Source organism: Athene noctua, chromosome 2 (assembly GCF_965140245.1).
Source record: "Athene noctua chromosome 2, bAthNoc1.hap1.1, whole genome shotgun sequence".
In the NCBI taxonomy this organism is placed as follows: Eukaryota; Metazoa; Chordata; class Aves; order Strigiformes; family Strigidae; genus Athene; species Athene noctua.
The window spans coordinates 62,321,843-62,338,283 of record NC_134038.1 but is presented as its reverse complement, the minus strand read 5'-3'; the positions used below and the strand labels follow the sequence as shown (position 1 = coordinate 62,338,283).

The window sequence follows — 16,441 nt, the reverse complement described above, 5'->3', positions numbered from 1 at the left end:
CAACCAGTATACCATTTACAATAATAAACTGCCTTTGGCAAGATACAGATTTTGTGCCTACTTATCTGCAAACAAAAGTGTTTGGAATGAATATAGTGAAAGTGAAAGGAAGAACGGGAAAGACATTCAGTAAATCCAAAAAATTTGCATTTCTGTGCTTTTTTCAATGAAGAAATATACACAAATGACTAAATCCTGGAACATGTGTTGAAAAAACACAACTTATCTAATTGTATGGATGCAGGCACTAAAACCCAATTCCAAACACAGCTTGTTTCTGAACCCCAATGCATTTCAAAAACATCATGTTAGAAATGCTGTCCGTCCGTTTAAAGCACACAACAGAGAGTAAGAAACAATAAAACAGATAGTTTTCTAAAAGTTATTTCTGTGGTCAGAATGGTAATCTGACCATTCTTTTAATATCAGTGACTAAATAACATAACTGTCTTCCAGCCCTTCCCAAAAAAGGAAAGAAAACACTTAGTAGACATGCAACAGCTGAATATTACCACTTCATATTGACTTGTGTTGATGTTGGGTTTGCTTCCAAAATCTATGATGGGCTACCTCAGGCTAGTATTTCTGCAGCAAGTAGAGCGACACTATGACTGTATGCAATTTCCAAAACACGAACAAAGCCAACTGAAAAGGGCCTGCTCTCGCCAGGTATTTTGCTGAGGAGGCACAGAATAGGTACCATGAATGATCTTTCCTACCGTGCTATCAGTACAGACACCCAGCTTCTCAGGCCAAACTTCTGCCACTGATCAACCCCACAGTACACAGGGCATGTACTGAATGGACAGTACAGAAATGTATCACTCAGCGTGTGTAAATGCTTGTCTGCATCCAGGAAAAAATACAGGAAAAGTAACAGAAAGACAAGCCTCGTACTGTATTTCTGCTGAAAATTATAATGGTTTACACAGGATCACTACACACTTTACTAAACTACTTGCTGATATAAAACTTTTTTTTTTTTGATGTTGCCATTCTCCCTATAACAAATCAACAGCTTGTAATGTACATGTTTGCTTCTGCCTGTTCAATTCATATGATGTGAAAATGAAGACAGAGGAAGTAGCATTTACACACTGTAGCACCAAGAAAGTATGACTAATAATGATAATTAGGCTTTACTTAAGGTGCAACATAGGATAATCGCTTCTCGAGAAGCAGAAATGAAAAACCTAAACAATACATCAAGAGAGCTATAAAGTCACATTCATAGGAAAAAAAAACCCCAAAGTTAAACCTAACTTTTATTTTCAACACCTCACTAGCCACACTATCTAGCAAACAGGTGGCTTCATAGCATATATTTGTAAAACTGGTACCTTGGCCAGCAAGTTGTAAACTGCTCACCTTCCCACTTGCATTTATCTGACAGGCAACTAGAAACATATGTAATTGGCCTTTGTTCCTACAAATAACATTCAACTGGCATCAAAGATATGCAAAAACAGAAAAACAAAATTGTGCATAAAATATTTCAAGGTGGTACAATCACTTTCAAAATATCCAGAGGGGAAAAAAAAAAAAAAAGTTTTTAAAATAAATAGAGACTGGTTTGAAAATTCACTATACAGAACAAGAGGATTCTGCTTTTCCACCATATTGAGCATGGCCATGTTCTACAACTGGAGGACCATGCTTGAAACAAGATGTATTTTCCTATTTTTCAGCTTCTCTAGAAGGCCTGAACAAATGGCAATACATTGCAGTCTTATGCTGCTCTTGTATCTACTATTCTGCCTTGGATCTCACAACTGATGATGGCTGTATTTGTGGCTTTAAATTAACCTCAGCTGGGTTAGTTTCTGACTGGGGTTGAATTACCCTTTAAATTCCTATGATCAGGTAGGACTTCTGAGTACTTTGCAGCTGTCACCCCCACCACTTCTACCATGCCATTTTCAATAACAATAAAAGCTTTCTTTCATCAGAATCTATCCTCTCAATTTAAGCTAAAATGCAGCAATCCTTTATAATGCAGTTAACCCTCTACATACATGGAAGGATTAAGTGGACCCATTTATGGTCTGAGGGGAAAGAGAGCACAGTGCTTCAATTAAAGAGAAATAAAAGCAGAAAGGTCTTTCTCACAGCATCTGTACAATGTTCGCACATGGAGAGAAATCTCCAAGTACGCCGAGGAGGAAGCAGTAGTTAATAAGGACATTCTTCAGAATCACAGAGAGGAAGGGACTGACCTCTGGTTTGAGACTTTCTTCACTAAATTATCAGAGAGAGAAATAAAATGTATTTGCTATATGGACACCACAAAGATACCATGATTCTCCTCCAGACCATACAAAGAGGTTTAATGTCAATACTGTATAATACTTGTCTCCTATCAAGGCATTTGGGTGCTGTACAACTAAAAATTTAATGTTTCAAACCCACAGCATCTCCTACCTCTATGGCTTCACTTTTTTTATGCACATTAAATCAGTTAGCACCTTTAATTTCTAATAGTGAAAAATTCTGATTGAATACAAACACCAACAACTGGCATTATCCTCATTCCCCATGTATGCAACAGGAAAGAAATCTCATTTTTGTGAAATTCACACAGATTTCATTCATTCATTTTTTAAAGACAGTGACATTTTTCCAAAGCAGTAACCAATTGTTTTACTACAAATGCACACCATTAACACAAACATAGCTTATGTACAGTATGAAAGTATATGCACCCATTCAGTATAACACACTGAAAGAGAAACAGACATTCACTGATATATGAAGTACCTGGGATGAAAAGGCATTGGCTACATTTAAATAATAACTACTTTTAGTCAATCAAGGATTTTCCAATCCTTGAAATAACAACAACTAGATAAAATACTGTAAGATAGTATCTCATATAAAGTACCGGCTACTTCTCAAGAAATCAAGTTCCTTAGTCACTTCTCAAAAGTTTTGTTAAACTCACATCCAGAGACAATAGTTTGTTTTAGCATTATTTCCTATAGAAACAAATCTCAACCAAGCAAGGCTCCTTCTGTCTACATGCCCTGCAGGCCCTTCAGGACTACACAACAAAGTTTTATCAAACAAGCAGTTAGTTTCTGAACTAAGGGAGCAAACACAGCAAAAATTCATATATTCTTATATATAAAAAAAAAAAAAATCCAAGGCACAGACTTTTCTAAACACAGGAAAAGCTTTTTCTGGAGCTCACAAGTACCTCCAAAACCACAGAGGAAAGTCACATGAAACAATTCCATTCTTCACAGAGATAAACATTTCACAAAACTGTTTAATTGTAACAGAAAAAATGTTTACCTCTAATCCTCAAGGTATTCCCTATGTTCATTAGAAGCAAAAGTGGTTTGCTACTGTGATTTGTTTTTAATTTCTGATTAGCAGTTAAAAAAGGCTGAGGTGATACTTTTATATCACCATGATAATAAATCACTAGCAAAAATATTTAAAAACTTTTTCTATGTATCATATTAATTCAAAATTTGGGTCTTTATTCCTGAAGTGGTCAGTAATACCCACTAGCAATTTTAGTTTCTCAAAAATTTAAAATATAATCATTAAAATAATCATAGACAACTTCTATCAATGACTAAAATCCTTTGTTTTCCCTCTTGAACAGCAGCATACTGAGAAAAATTATTTTATATCCTTTATCTGAACTATTTATATAGGAAACATAGTAGACAATTTCATTAAGGTTCAAAGTTCAAGAACTTTGTTCAAGTTGAGAAAAGACAGAAGAGTTGCCTGCAATTCTCTCTCTTGTCTCACATATGGGACCAAAAACATTTACATTAATTCTACACTCCACCACCCTTTAAAATGTATGGTCCTATCATTTACTTACAGTATACTAATTAAACTCTAAATTCCAGGGCTCATAAACAGTATTAGCTTCATTAAGGAAATTTTTGCTGTCTCTATATCTGACACTTAAACATTAATGCACAGGCATTAAGTGCTCTATTCGACACTTCATGAGCCAGAACATCAAGAGCTCAATTTCCACTTTTTTAGAGGGATTCATAAACTGAATAGTATGCACCATCAGGTCAAATTAAGGTCATTTAATCTGAAACCGGAATTCTGAATTTTCATAATGTGGAGTGATGGGGGTGCAGGGCTGTAACCTTTTGGGGTTTTCAGTAAATACCTACCTACTTAAAACTCAAAATGTCCTCCATCTCTCCATGTAAGTATAAGATGGCAACAGAACCAAAAGAGTGTGACTCCAAGAGCTGACTACAACAGCAAATTCTCACCCACTGAAGGAGACCAGTTGAAGCTTTTGGTCCCTTTCAGGGGTTTGCTGACGGTGGAGGAATAAGCCAAACACAAAACCTTAGGTTTCATCATCCTGTGGAAACATACCCAACCTTTCAGGATACCTTCTATCACTGTCCTCTATTTAGTCATGATTCAACTTCCTGACTTTCTTTAAAACTTTACAATTCAACAGATATTTTACAAAGTCTTTTCAGCCCAACTGTTTCGTTTATCAAAGCAGTAAGTGAATGAATCACCCATTTTACAGTACAAGGAAGTTATCACGTAGCCCTACAATAAACAGAAGATCCATCAGTGATATCTATCTAAATGAGTTAAAAAGATGCAGGGAAAAAAACCCAACAAACTACCAAAGACCAAGGTACGAAAGGTAGGGAGGAGGGTAGCAAAAAAACCCAAACCCAAACCAAACCAATCCCCCACCCCCCCCCCAAAAAAAAACCAAATACCCTTCAAGGTTAGTTCTAATTAATGATGAAAGTGCAACCTGAGAAGAAAGTAAATTCACACTAATAAATAGGCCAACAATATTTCTGCCCAGAGTTTAAGCTTCACATGACACAAACTCCAAGTCTACTAAACTGGTGTGTCTGGTAAGGCACGGAATATTCTCACAACTGCTATCACATTCTGCTTGTAACACAATGGATCTGAGGCTGACGGCCTGCTTTCCAAAAATACAATTCAAAGCAACGTACATTTTGACAAAGTGCAAAGGTCAGAACTACAACCAGTCTTATCTAAAATAGAGATAAAACATCTGATTTTTGTGCAAGTTAAGAGGAGCTCTAAGTACTTAGGGCATACTAGAAGAGTTGGGTTCCTTAGGGCTCTACAGACATAAGGGCCTTATACTCAAAATATTGTTCAGCAAACCCCTTCTCCCCTTCACATACAGAGAGCTGCTTAATCTAGGAAGTACCAAAATAACAGAGGGTTGGGTTGGTTGTTTTTTTTTTTTTGAGAACCCCTCAGTAGCCCTTAGCCTTATTTTTTGCACATAAAAGCAGAAGTACTTAGTGTTAGCAGAACAGTATCAATGCCTACCTCACCGCCACGCCCTCACCTACCTCCTTAGGCATGTTCTAAAACTGTCCTGCACAGAATTATGCCACATAAAATACGGTAGAAACCCCTTCTTTTTATGGACATCATGAGAAGCAGAAGAATGATCACAGTATCCCTCTGGATCACATAAGGAGCTTGCACCAATGGAAAGCAAACTAAAAATTCTAGCAACTTGGGTAGCGGTCCTAGGACTGGAAGGGAAGGGAAATTCTCACTTATTCTTGATTAAGATACCCTACTGTGCAGAACCAGTTTCAGATTAAAGATGAATTGGACCAGAAAGTCAGTCCCAGGTTTCCCCTCTCCAAGGCAGTTGCTTACTCCACCTGGATGAGAAAACACCATCTCTAACCCTTTCTTTTTCAGCTCCGTTAATCTTCTGTAGAACAGCTTCAAAAGAAGGAATAGAAAACTTTTTGCATTACGGAGAAGCCAAAAGGCTGGGGTTCAGTGTAGTCCTCATACAGAAAGGACAGAAGTGGAGAATTAACTTGGCTATTTTATGTTCTCAATGAGAGCTTTAGCTACGGAGCTGTTACATCCTGTATTTTACATCAGTGGGAAATGCAGCCTGTACTGCTTGCAGTATGTGAAACCTCTAAGTGAAATGACCAGGGAATGTTTAGCTATATACCTTTGTATCTAATTGCATATTTCATTGGAGATGAATTCTGTCCATCATGTGGATGCTAGTCTCAATGTCCACCTACTACATGGTTGCCAATAACTAACAGTGACAACAATGTACTTCACTCACACATACTTGGGAATCCATTTGAAAAGGCAAGAGAGCATTTAATACATCAAGTGTAAGGAAGCCATTGCTACACAGTTATGTTTGTATCTCTTTTCTATTCTGGAACACCTATGCTATTTAACAAGATACAATTCAACTGAGATTAATATTGGTTTGTTCTAGGCTCTGATACTACTTCGTAGAAGAAAAAATTTAAGACAAAAAATTTTCATAAATAATCTTATCAGAAAATGTTATTAATAACTTATTTCCAATTGAATATATTTCTCCCCCTTTGTCACTGTTAGTAGAAAGGCTTTATCCACACATAATAGTTACCAAATAGATCCATAACTCCATCATGCCTTTAAGCACCTATAGTTTAAGCCACCAGAAAATAAATGTTTAACCACCCAGAAAATAAATGTGTCCCACACTGCTTAAGTACCTTACACAATCTTATTGGATATATGCAAATCATAACATTAGCAATAAGTATTCTAAGAAGTCTGAATCACATTTTCTGTCTTTTTTAAACCAAAGTCCAATTTTTTTAAAATTGAAATAAAAATTAAAACTTTAAGTGACTTAGCACCTCGTACTGATGAAAAAAGCATAACATTCCGCATTACTACTAAATAAAATTATTTCATTTTTAAAGAGACAAATAAACACTGAATCCTTCAAACAATGGTAGTCAAAATTTAGTACAACACAGAAGCAACTTAATCCAAAAATTTAAAAAATCATTTAAATCAAATTTTCTGAAAAACTAATTGTACACAGAAAGTGATTCATTAGGCTGCATTTATTTGGTATGTTCTGAAGTGAGGAAAAAAAAAAACAACAAAACTTTTGAGGTATACAAGACGGAGTTTAAACTGCCTTTCAGCAAGTAATGTGAAAGTAAACCCAAATATTCTTTTGTTTGGAAAGTCTATTCCCCCACTATTTGTACTTAAGTCCTATCATGAAACTACCAGCTTTGATAATATTTGATAAATACACAAGCTCCCTATTGCCTGCATCTTCATTTGTAAGTAATCCAATCATTATTTTAAGCCCCTCTAAATACAATCAAATTTGGAGGGGCTGAAGGGGTGGGGAGGCACACTTATGGAGATGTCTCACTCTTCCAAAACTCCAAGCACTGAAATATTTTAACCGAGCTACTCACATGTTCACCTGGATGAACCAACACCCAAGTAAAACAGTAATACAATATTTAAAGCTTCACTACTAATTCTGAATCTTCAGAATCAGAAAATGTGTTTCATACAGGACAGCTACAGACTGTCAACTGCTGAACAAAGTTAAGAGCTTTAAAACTTTTTAAGGGGCTAAATCCTTAAGAACAAGATATTTGAAAACGATCCTTCTAAACTGTTGTGATTCTTTTAAGTGAATATTCCTCACTTAAAGAAAGCTGTACCTGTATTGAAGATTAGGTTAGGATCACTGTCAACTTCAAGGGGGGGAAGAGAGAGAAAAAAGGGGGGGAAGAGAGAGAAAAAAGGGGGGGAAGAGAGAGAAAAAAGGGGGGGAAGAGAGAGAAAAAAGGGGGGGAAGAGAGAGAAAAAAGGGGGGGAAGAGAGAGAAAAAAGGGGGGGAAGAGAGAGAAAAAAGGGGGGGAAGAGAGAGAAAAAAGGGGGGAAGAGAGAGAAAAAAGGGGGGGAAGAGAGAGAAAAAAGGGGGGGAAGAGAGAGAAAAAAGGGGGGGAAGAGAGAGAAAAAAGGGGGGGAAGAGAGAGAAAAAAGGGGGGGAAGAGAGAGAAAAAAGGGGGGGAAGAGAGAGAAAAAAGGGGGGGAAGAGAGAGAAAAAAGGGGGGGAAGAGAGAGAAAAAAGGGGGGGAAGAGAGAGAAAAAAGGGGGGGAAGAGAGAGAAAAAAGGGGGGGAAGAGAGAGAAAAAAGGGGGGGAAGAGAGAGAAAAAAGGGGGGGAAGAGAGAGAAAAAAGGGGGGGAAGAGAGAGAAAAAAGGGGGGGAAGAGAGAGAAAAAAGGGGGGGAAGAGAGAGAAAAAAGGGGGGGAAGAGAGAGAAAAAAGGGGGGGAAGAGAGAGAAAAAAGGGGGGGAAGAGAGAGAAAAAAGGGGGGGAAGAGAGAGAAAAAAGGGGGGGAAGAGAGAGAAAAAAGGGGGGGAAGAGAGAAAAAAGGGGGGGAAGAGAGAGAAAAAAGGGGGGGAAGAGAGAGAAAAAAGGGGGGAAGATTTCCTTCTTTCTGTTTAAAGACTGGGGGTTCTTCACTCATATGAGTGCTCAAGGGGAGATGATCTTCCTCACAGAGTACTTGTAGTCAAGCAGCTACCACTGGACAGACTCCAGCAGCAGGACCAGGATCAGTTGAGCAGAAGTTGCAGGCGGCCTGTGCCCGCTGGCCCTCTGTGAGCTCAGCCTGGCTGCTTCCCCAAGGTCTTGGGACCCACTGCAGAGAGTAATCCCAGCTCTGCATTTGGGAAAGTGAGAATGTAAACCACAGCTTATTTAAAATATTTCCCTTCCCAGTCTCACTGGCAGGAGTCCCAATAAGAACAAAGGGTAAATTAATTGTCTTCTTTATAGTTTAGAGCCTATCCATATATGGGAAACAGAAGACGCGGCTGTGCTCAAAGTACTGACAAATACACCAACACACCTGGACATGGTATTATCCCCATCTAATCTCACAAAATTACTTTAATATTCCGTTTCCCCTAAAACAGAAGGTGAAATACTAAATAGGTTTTCTAAATTGGCAGTCCTTTTAAGTCCAAGGGGTGGTTTTAAGAAGGCACATACATCAACACTTCTCAACTAGCCCACTGATCAGGATGGGAACAGAATTTTGACTGCATGGGCAAAGGCACTTAGACACCTTTTTTATGAAATCCTGACTTATCTGAATTAAACCTTTTTACACGACTATACCAGTACTGACGAAGCTTCCTCTACATGCAAATTTAGTAATTTTGGGTGAAAACTAGAGAGACTCTTAATCATTCATGATTAAGATCAGGAAGTTCTTTTTTTATTCCTCCTACACATACACTCTAATCACCTGCAAACAGAAACATCTCACTATCCCAACCAGCAAATCTGATGGAGCATATTTTAGTTAAAGTTTTTAGACAGACATTGTTTTGTCCTGATGCACACTGGAAGACTTTTGGGTTTGGGGTTGGGGTTTTTTTGGTGGTGGTGATGGTGGGGGTTTTAACTAATGTTACACAGAAGCAGAAAATAATTTTCCGCACAGCCCTAAATTATCTGATTTTGCTAATATGCAGTCACAACCCAGCAAATAATAATTAACTGCGAGCAGACATTTAAATAAACAGGACTGTTCATTGTACATTATGTTTAGCTTGCACATGAAGAATTGGGGCCTTACACTGACAAACTTCAAATTGGTGTATAAATTCTCACATGCAGGATCAAAGATAAAATTTTCACTGTCTATACGAAGTAACATGCCCTATGAGATTTACACAAACTCAAAGCCCTTAAGATAGCTATCTCCAGATCAAGGTCAAATTTCTGCAGAGCTAGGAGTATAGAAGCCTGACTGCAAAATCTAGCTAAGCTTGAAAGTTCAAGCATGAAAAAAAGTCATGTATATATATATATACACACACAGACTGGTTTTTCTCCTGTTCTATCTGACATAAATTTAAACTTACACACACTATAAACAAGAAGAAAAAAAATGTATTAACCCAATTTTTAAGAAATGTAATGATACATACTTCTCAATGCTGATGCACAGAAAATAGTTCCTGTTTTCCATGTCAACATTTAAAACACTGCACATTCAAAAAAGCACTTCTTTTTGTAATATACAGGACATATGAGTGAGTACTGATTTAACTTTCCTTCACCATCTTCTTTTGATCATCGCTGGAGTAGACTGCAAATAAGACTAGTGCATTGGTCAGTATAGCCTTTTTTATCCCTTCAATAAGGGACTGCAGAATATTTACATTTACATGCAAGTATTTTCCCAAGTAACTAGATTTTTTCCGCAAAATCATGCCAAAGACCTATGGCTAATCCTTTATTACTTCTCAACATTACTTCCTAACCAAAGCTCTCTTCCTTTCAAAAGCCAAGAAGAGGTGAAAAGTCAATTTTCAGAGAGCACTGGATCAGCACTGGTTTTGCTTCTGTTTTCCACTGAAGAGAGAACAGGGAGGGGAAGAAAAAAAAATAAAAAGCCACCGGGCCCTCCGATTCAGACTTAAGATCTTATACATAACCTAGAGACTCATACCTCTGAATGGACAAACCAACTATTCTGAAGTCAGTCTCCTCAGGCTGACCAAATTCCAGCCTGGAAAACTTCCCCAGCACAGGTTTCACCCAAACCATTATGCCTGCACAAACAGCTTCTGTTCAGTGATTCCAGTGAGAATTCCTCACTTGCCCAGTTCCCACCAGCTCCTGAACGAAAAGAGTTGACCTGAAAAGCTGCAAACCGTGTTTTTGGAGTACAGCTTCCAAAATCCTAAAAGGCACACCTTCTGTAACCAAAAACCTTTGCCCTGATGCCACTCATGTCTGTTTCTATTTTATAAAATCTCCTAAGTTGATACCCGATTACCAACCAAAAGGGACTGGAAAGGGTATTAAAACCTATTACCGATGCCAAAAACAGAATCAACACTATAGTTTGTAACTGCCCAGTCTTACAGCACTTAATAAGGCAAAGTTGGGTGAGATAGGATTCCCTAAATCAGAAGGAACAAGAAAGCAAGCAGGCTTGACCACTGTATCAGAGACATCTTGGGATCAAACAAGCATCCTTCGGAAACGTTTGGAGTAACCTACTAATTTGTTCTCAACCTATTTGAGGAATGCAGACTGCTGTAGAGAAGGAAAAACAATCACCTACTCAAGACTCCTACAAACTGCTGTTTTAGCACATTTACCAGAGAACGTCAAGATTAATTAAGAATAAAACTACTCAAGAAAAACAGAGATCACACGCTGTAAAACCAAGCCTGACTGGAACCTTATTTCCAACTATTTTGTCATCAAGAGTAGCACTCTATGTACTAAGCACTACAGAATATCCTTGAGAAACAATACCAGAAGTATTAAATCTGCAATCTCAATTCCTAAAATGAACCAATTTAACTGCAAGCTGCATTCACCATATTAACACAGTGACACCAAAACCTTACACAAGTCCTCTTACAGAGCAGTATCAAATACCATCCAAGTTAAATAATACAAACACAGTTGTTGACTATACACTGCACTGAGAGCAAAGAAAAATACTATATATTTGTATGATTGATCGAACAATATGCATAGATTCATTTTCATTGTTTAAATGTTTTAACTAGAGACCACTTAGTGAATTCTGAAAAAAACACTAACATCTAATATTTATACCTTCACTGACAGAGAAAACGGCTCTCCTCCAAAACTGTTTTGCAGCAGTTTACAGCAAAATTATTTGGTGTTTATAACAAAAAAGCCACATACTTTACAAAATTGAGATTCTTTTTTTTTTTTTAAATTGCCAACCTATTGCACTTGGCAGATTACAAAAGAAAAGAATGTTTCACAGAAGACAGGAAGCCTCCCGTCCTCCAAGTGCCCTATATATATACACAATAGGAAGCAATGTTTGGAGAGCAGCACCTGGACAGAAATGCCTATATACAGCAACCTTAGGTTGGGGTTATCTGCAAGCAAGGAGATTTTTTTCATATTCCTTCAATGGAGCTTTAAAGTCAGAGACAGAACAAGTCAGCCAATGCATTTGCATCCATGCTAAACAAATAAAGACTTACATTTAACTTGAATAGTTTTCTTGGTGATGTAGCAACCACGGAACAATTTTTTAGGTAACATGTGGCTTACATCCTTGTCATAAATGAAGCCAACTGAGTTCCTCACAGTCCAAACTGTTATGTGAATGGTTAAGGACACAGAAAAGGGCCAACAATTTCCAGAGTATTTTATCTTAATATTTTCCATAAGAAAATTTCATGACAGTTAATAGTTTAATTATTTTTTTAAAATAAAAATATCTAAAGACAGGTCCTTAAATCCGCATTACAGACTCTTAATAAATAGTAGTCAGGCTTGCAAAGCCATAGACCTCAAAACTTGCTGAAATTATCTGAAGTTGTAGATGTTTATTGTTTGCATGCCTGTACATGACAAAAGCAGGAGTCAGAAGACCATGAAAACTGGTAGAAGAAAAAATCTGGAGAGGCTTTTAAGTGAGCTTAAGAAATCAGGGAGCTAAATTTCTAACACTTTGATCTGAAAGTTTTAATTCTCACAATAAGCAAAGTCAGATTCTGCATCATGTTGCATTTTCAAATTCAGCCTGTGTAGACTCTAGCAAAGTTTGTATAACCTTCTTTATGTATCTGATGTATTAGACAACACTTTATATAAAGTCATCTTTCCATTTTCATACAGGGCAATTATCCAAGGCCAACTTGTTTTGGGTCTGGTTTTAGACACCAAGAGAGGCTGAAGTAGTTGACGTGGTTTTGTTTCAATAGCTTACAATCAGCTATGGTGGGAAAAAAAACCTGCTGCAACAAAAAACCCAAAGCTACCAGTTTTTAAGCATTTGTTTCAAAACTAATGCAACTATTTTTAACACAGAAATTTATCTAACTTACATAGTACAGAGTTTTACTTCAGAAATCAATTATTTCTAGAGGAAAATGTCAACAATAACACTAAAAGAAGGAATCTACTGCGTGTCATGAATCTTTATCCTCTGCTGTATCAGAAGCATATTTGAGTACTATGAAGCTGCTTTTTAAACATGGACAATAAATATTCCATTACAAGCAGAGTTTTCTTGTTTTCTAAAAAAAACATACTGCTGTATGTAACTTGCTATCCAAAATTGTCAAGGAAAATTGTCAGGACAGCTTTTTTTAAAAGGATACTTCCTTGTCTACTACTACTACAAATTTAATGTAAGCACTGGGACAGAGGCTGTAAGAACTTGGGATCTTTCCATCAAGTATATCTATTGTCTTCTGAAGACTGATATGCATTTCCAGAAAAATAAGCATACCCTCAAGTGGAACGAAATTAGCTTCTGGCACACACATAAGGATAAGGCACATTACCAGATACTGTTATTTTTCTTGGGAAAAAAAAAAAAAAAAGGGAGGAAACTCAATGTTCTGTATTTCTTTTTGGTTTAATACTTTACACTACAAAATACACAAGTAAATTGCATAAGAAAACTATTCTACTTTTCAATCCCAATCCTATCCCATTCATACTCAATACATTTTAGCATTTGCATTCCTAAATTAGATTACATTTCCTTCTATACTACCTGTATCTTATTTTCCTCCTTGGAGCATCATAACTGCTTGAGCTACCCCTCCAATTTGTTGCTAACACACATTAAAGCACTATCACAGAACACTGAGACACCCAGCAGTGAGGTCTCCTTTCTATCTACTTCCCAAACACTATCAAAATAGTGCTGTGTAGGCCCAGGAGGGCAGTAAAGCAATAGCAAATAAGGCACTTGAGTAAGGGATTACCCTGGACCGTGGCCCCAGTTTTGCCAGCAATAGTGTAAGCAAATATGTAGGTAACTCAAGGCAACACTGCTAGATTAAGTCTTTCAAACATTTATGTTCAAGTTACTTCATGACTATGGAAGATTTCACAAGAAAGAGCAGAATTAACTTGCTTCCCAATAACTCCTCTTAATTAACAGTTCGCTGTCCCTCCACCACTTTACTGTGCTAAGGGGAGTTAGGAAGTGTAATGTACTTGCAGAAAAATGTGAACCGGGTACTTCTTCAAACCACCCCTCTCTGAAAGTAACCCAAGGTCCTGGACTGACTTCACAATCTGGGATCAAGGAAGTTAACAGCATAGTATAAACTGATATACATCTTTTTAGATTTCAGTATGTCAAGTTCTCAGGAAGTTTAGGATTATCCTTCAGGTCTCCTGAATCCACACAAATACTCTGATGCTGCACATACACAATGCGATGAAAGCGATGCTCAGAAAAACTGTAGAAACAGCACAGTGCTTCTCCCTTACTACGCCATAGCCTTGCAGCTGCCCAGGCAGTTCATGAATGCAGGTATGTCTACATAACACTACACCCTGACCACTCATACTTTTAAGTATTAAGGCTTAACTTCATTGAATTTTTTTTTTTTTTTTTAAAGAACTACTTAAATCTCAAAACTCAGGACACAGGGAATACGTGCCCGATTAAGCATACAAGCGAACCTGCTTTAAGCAAAAACTCAGTTCCAAACACAGTACAGTGCCACAAAACCAAAAAAATAGGAAGTGAAGACTCCACACTAAGTACTGCTTAACACTTCAGGAAAATAAGCATTCTGAAAAAGCTGAAATTTGCCTTTCATAAGTTACACATGAAACTGTGAGCTACGATTGCTGCCTTACTGCAGAGGACTCCAAAAATACCTACACATTCTCCAGTGGTTTAAAGTCTTCAAGTCAAGCTAAGTGATTTATTTCATAACTATACTGAAGCTTCCATGTTTTCTACAATCCAAGGATGTGCTTATTAACACGAAACTAAAATAGTGCTATTTTTTTCCACCCAGAGCAGAAATGCAGATGCTTTATTCCTCAAGCACTTGTGCAGAGAGCAGATCTCCACGTCAGGAGGCCTGCAGCAGGCATTTTTTAACTACAGGTGTATGAACGCCCGGACATGGCGTAAACATTCCTGGCAGGTAGGGAAGAGGGGTTGGGACCTAATAGTTAAAGGGCACAAGAATTTAATAAGTGGAAGAGAAGCTTTCCCTGACTGTATTCTGCAACCAACCTCATTAACGGAGTAACCTACTCCACAAAAAAAACTTGTGTTCCAAACTGAGATGATTTTGAAAACATAGGAAGACGAAAATGTAAAAGAGACAGAAAGACACAGCCAAAGCACCTCACATCACAGAAGCATCACCATCTGCACCTCTTAAAACCTCAGTGTTTTGCAAAGGCTTTTTTCCTAAACAAGCAGGTAGGCACGGGTCAGGATCAGTTGTTTTCTGAGAGAAGTGGCACCATCAGGAAAAGAGAATGTTAAGAAGCCGCTGGAAGAACAATGAAAGCCAGTGAAGTTTGGGGTTTTGGTGTTGTGGGTTTTGTTTGGGGTTTTTTTTGTTTGTTAAAAGTCAAGTTTTTAAGTGCTGCCTGTCACAGAACGCAGCCTCTCTGGCTCGCCCCTTCGGGAGCCCTTGGCGCACCCTCACCTCACAACAACGCGACACCCGGCGCCCCGGGGCTCCGCCGCCGCACAACCCCGCCGCGGCAGCCCAAACCGCCCGCGCCGCACACCCGCCCACCTGGAGAAGGGGTTACCCCCCCCAGCCCAAATCTGAAGGCGGGTTTCAGGGCGGGGTGGGGGGAATCAACCTAATTCATCCGCCCCCGATAACGGCGCCGGTAGGAGCGGGGCAGCGTGCGGGCCCCACCGCCGCGCTGGTGCGGGCGAGAGCCCGGCCCCGTCCCGGCCGCCTCCTGTCAGGGCGGGGGCTGGGCAGCGCCTCGGCGGCCCGGGCCCGGCGCGGCTCCCCGCCTGCCCGCCCGCCCGCCTTGCAGGCCGCGCCGCGGCCCCGGTGCCTCCGCAGGGCCTGGCGCCGCCGCAGGCTCGGGGAGCCGCGCAAACAAAGGGAGAGGAGGCCGGGGCCGCGGCTCGGGAGGAGGGCGGCGGGCAAGCAGCGAACCGCGCCGTCCCCATCCCCCGGCTCTCCCTCCGCGGCACCGGGGGGGGGAAGGGGTGGGGGGTGTTGGGGGGCAGGGAGGGGGAGGACGGGCGGCGGCGCGCCCGTTGCCCCGGGGACGCTCACCCAGCGGAGGCCGCGGTGTCCCGCTCCCGGCGCGGGCCTCTCCCCGGGCACCTCGGCGGCGCGGCCCGGCCTGCGCCGGCATCCGGGCTCGGCGGCGAGCAGCCTCCCGGGGCGGCGGAGCGGGACTCACCGAGGGAGGAGGGGGAGGAGGAGGAGGAGGAGCTGGCGCTGCTGTGGCTCTTGCGGGGCCCGGCCCGGCTTCGGCTCCGGCTCCCTCCCTCGCCGTGCCGCCGCCTCCCTGTTCCTGGCGCCGCCGCCGCCGCTTCCTCCGCCTCCTCTGCCCCCACCCCTCCGTCCTCGGAGGGGCGCACGGGGGTGGCGAGGCCGCGATGGCCGCTGCTGCCGCGGGCAGGGCTGCGGCGCCCGCGCACCGCCCGGCAGGGGCAGCAGGGCCCGGGACACCGCGGTTCCCACCCTCCGCCTGCCTGGTTGCCCCGGCCGCCCCCGCCAGCAGCCCCGGGCGGCCCGCCTGCCCCGCAGCGTCCAGCCGGCGTGGCCCGGCCCCTTCCCTTCCTTTCGCTTCCCTTCCCTGGGTCTGGGCGCC

General features: G+C 40.6%; 1 protein-coding gene across 2 annotated transcripts in view; it reads right to left on the bottom strand.

Annotated features, from left to right (window-relative positions):
* The window catches only part of SOCS6 (suppressor of cytokine signaling 6), a 29,893-nt gene extending 13,733 nt beyond the window's left edge, over nucleotides 1-16,160 (bottom strand). Inside the window, exon 1 of one of the 2 annotated variants that reach the window (XM_074899295.1) lies at nucleotides 15,898-16,160. The gene's annotated coding sequence lies outside the window, so the exon portion shown is untranslated. The remainder of the gene's footprint in view (nucleotides 1-15,897) is intronic. The other variant, XM_074899296.1, reaches the window with a different exon arrangement.
* Nucleotides 16,161-16,441: the final 281 nt, after the last annotated feature.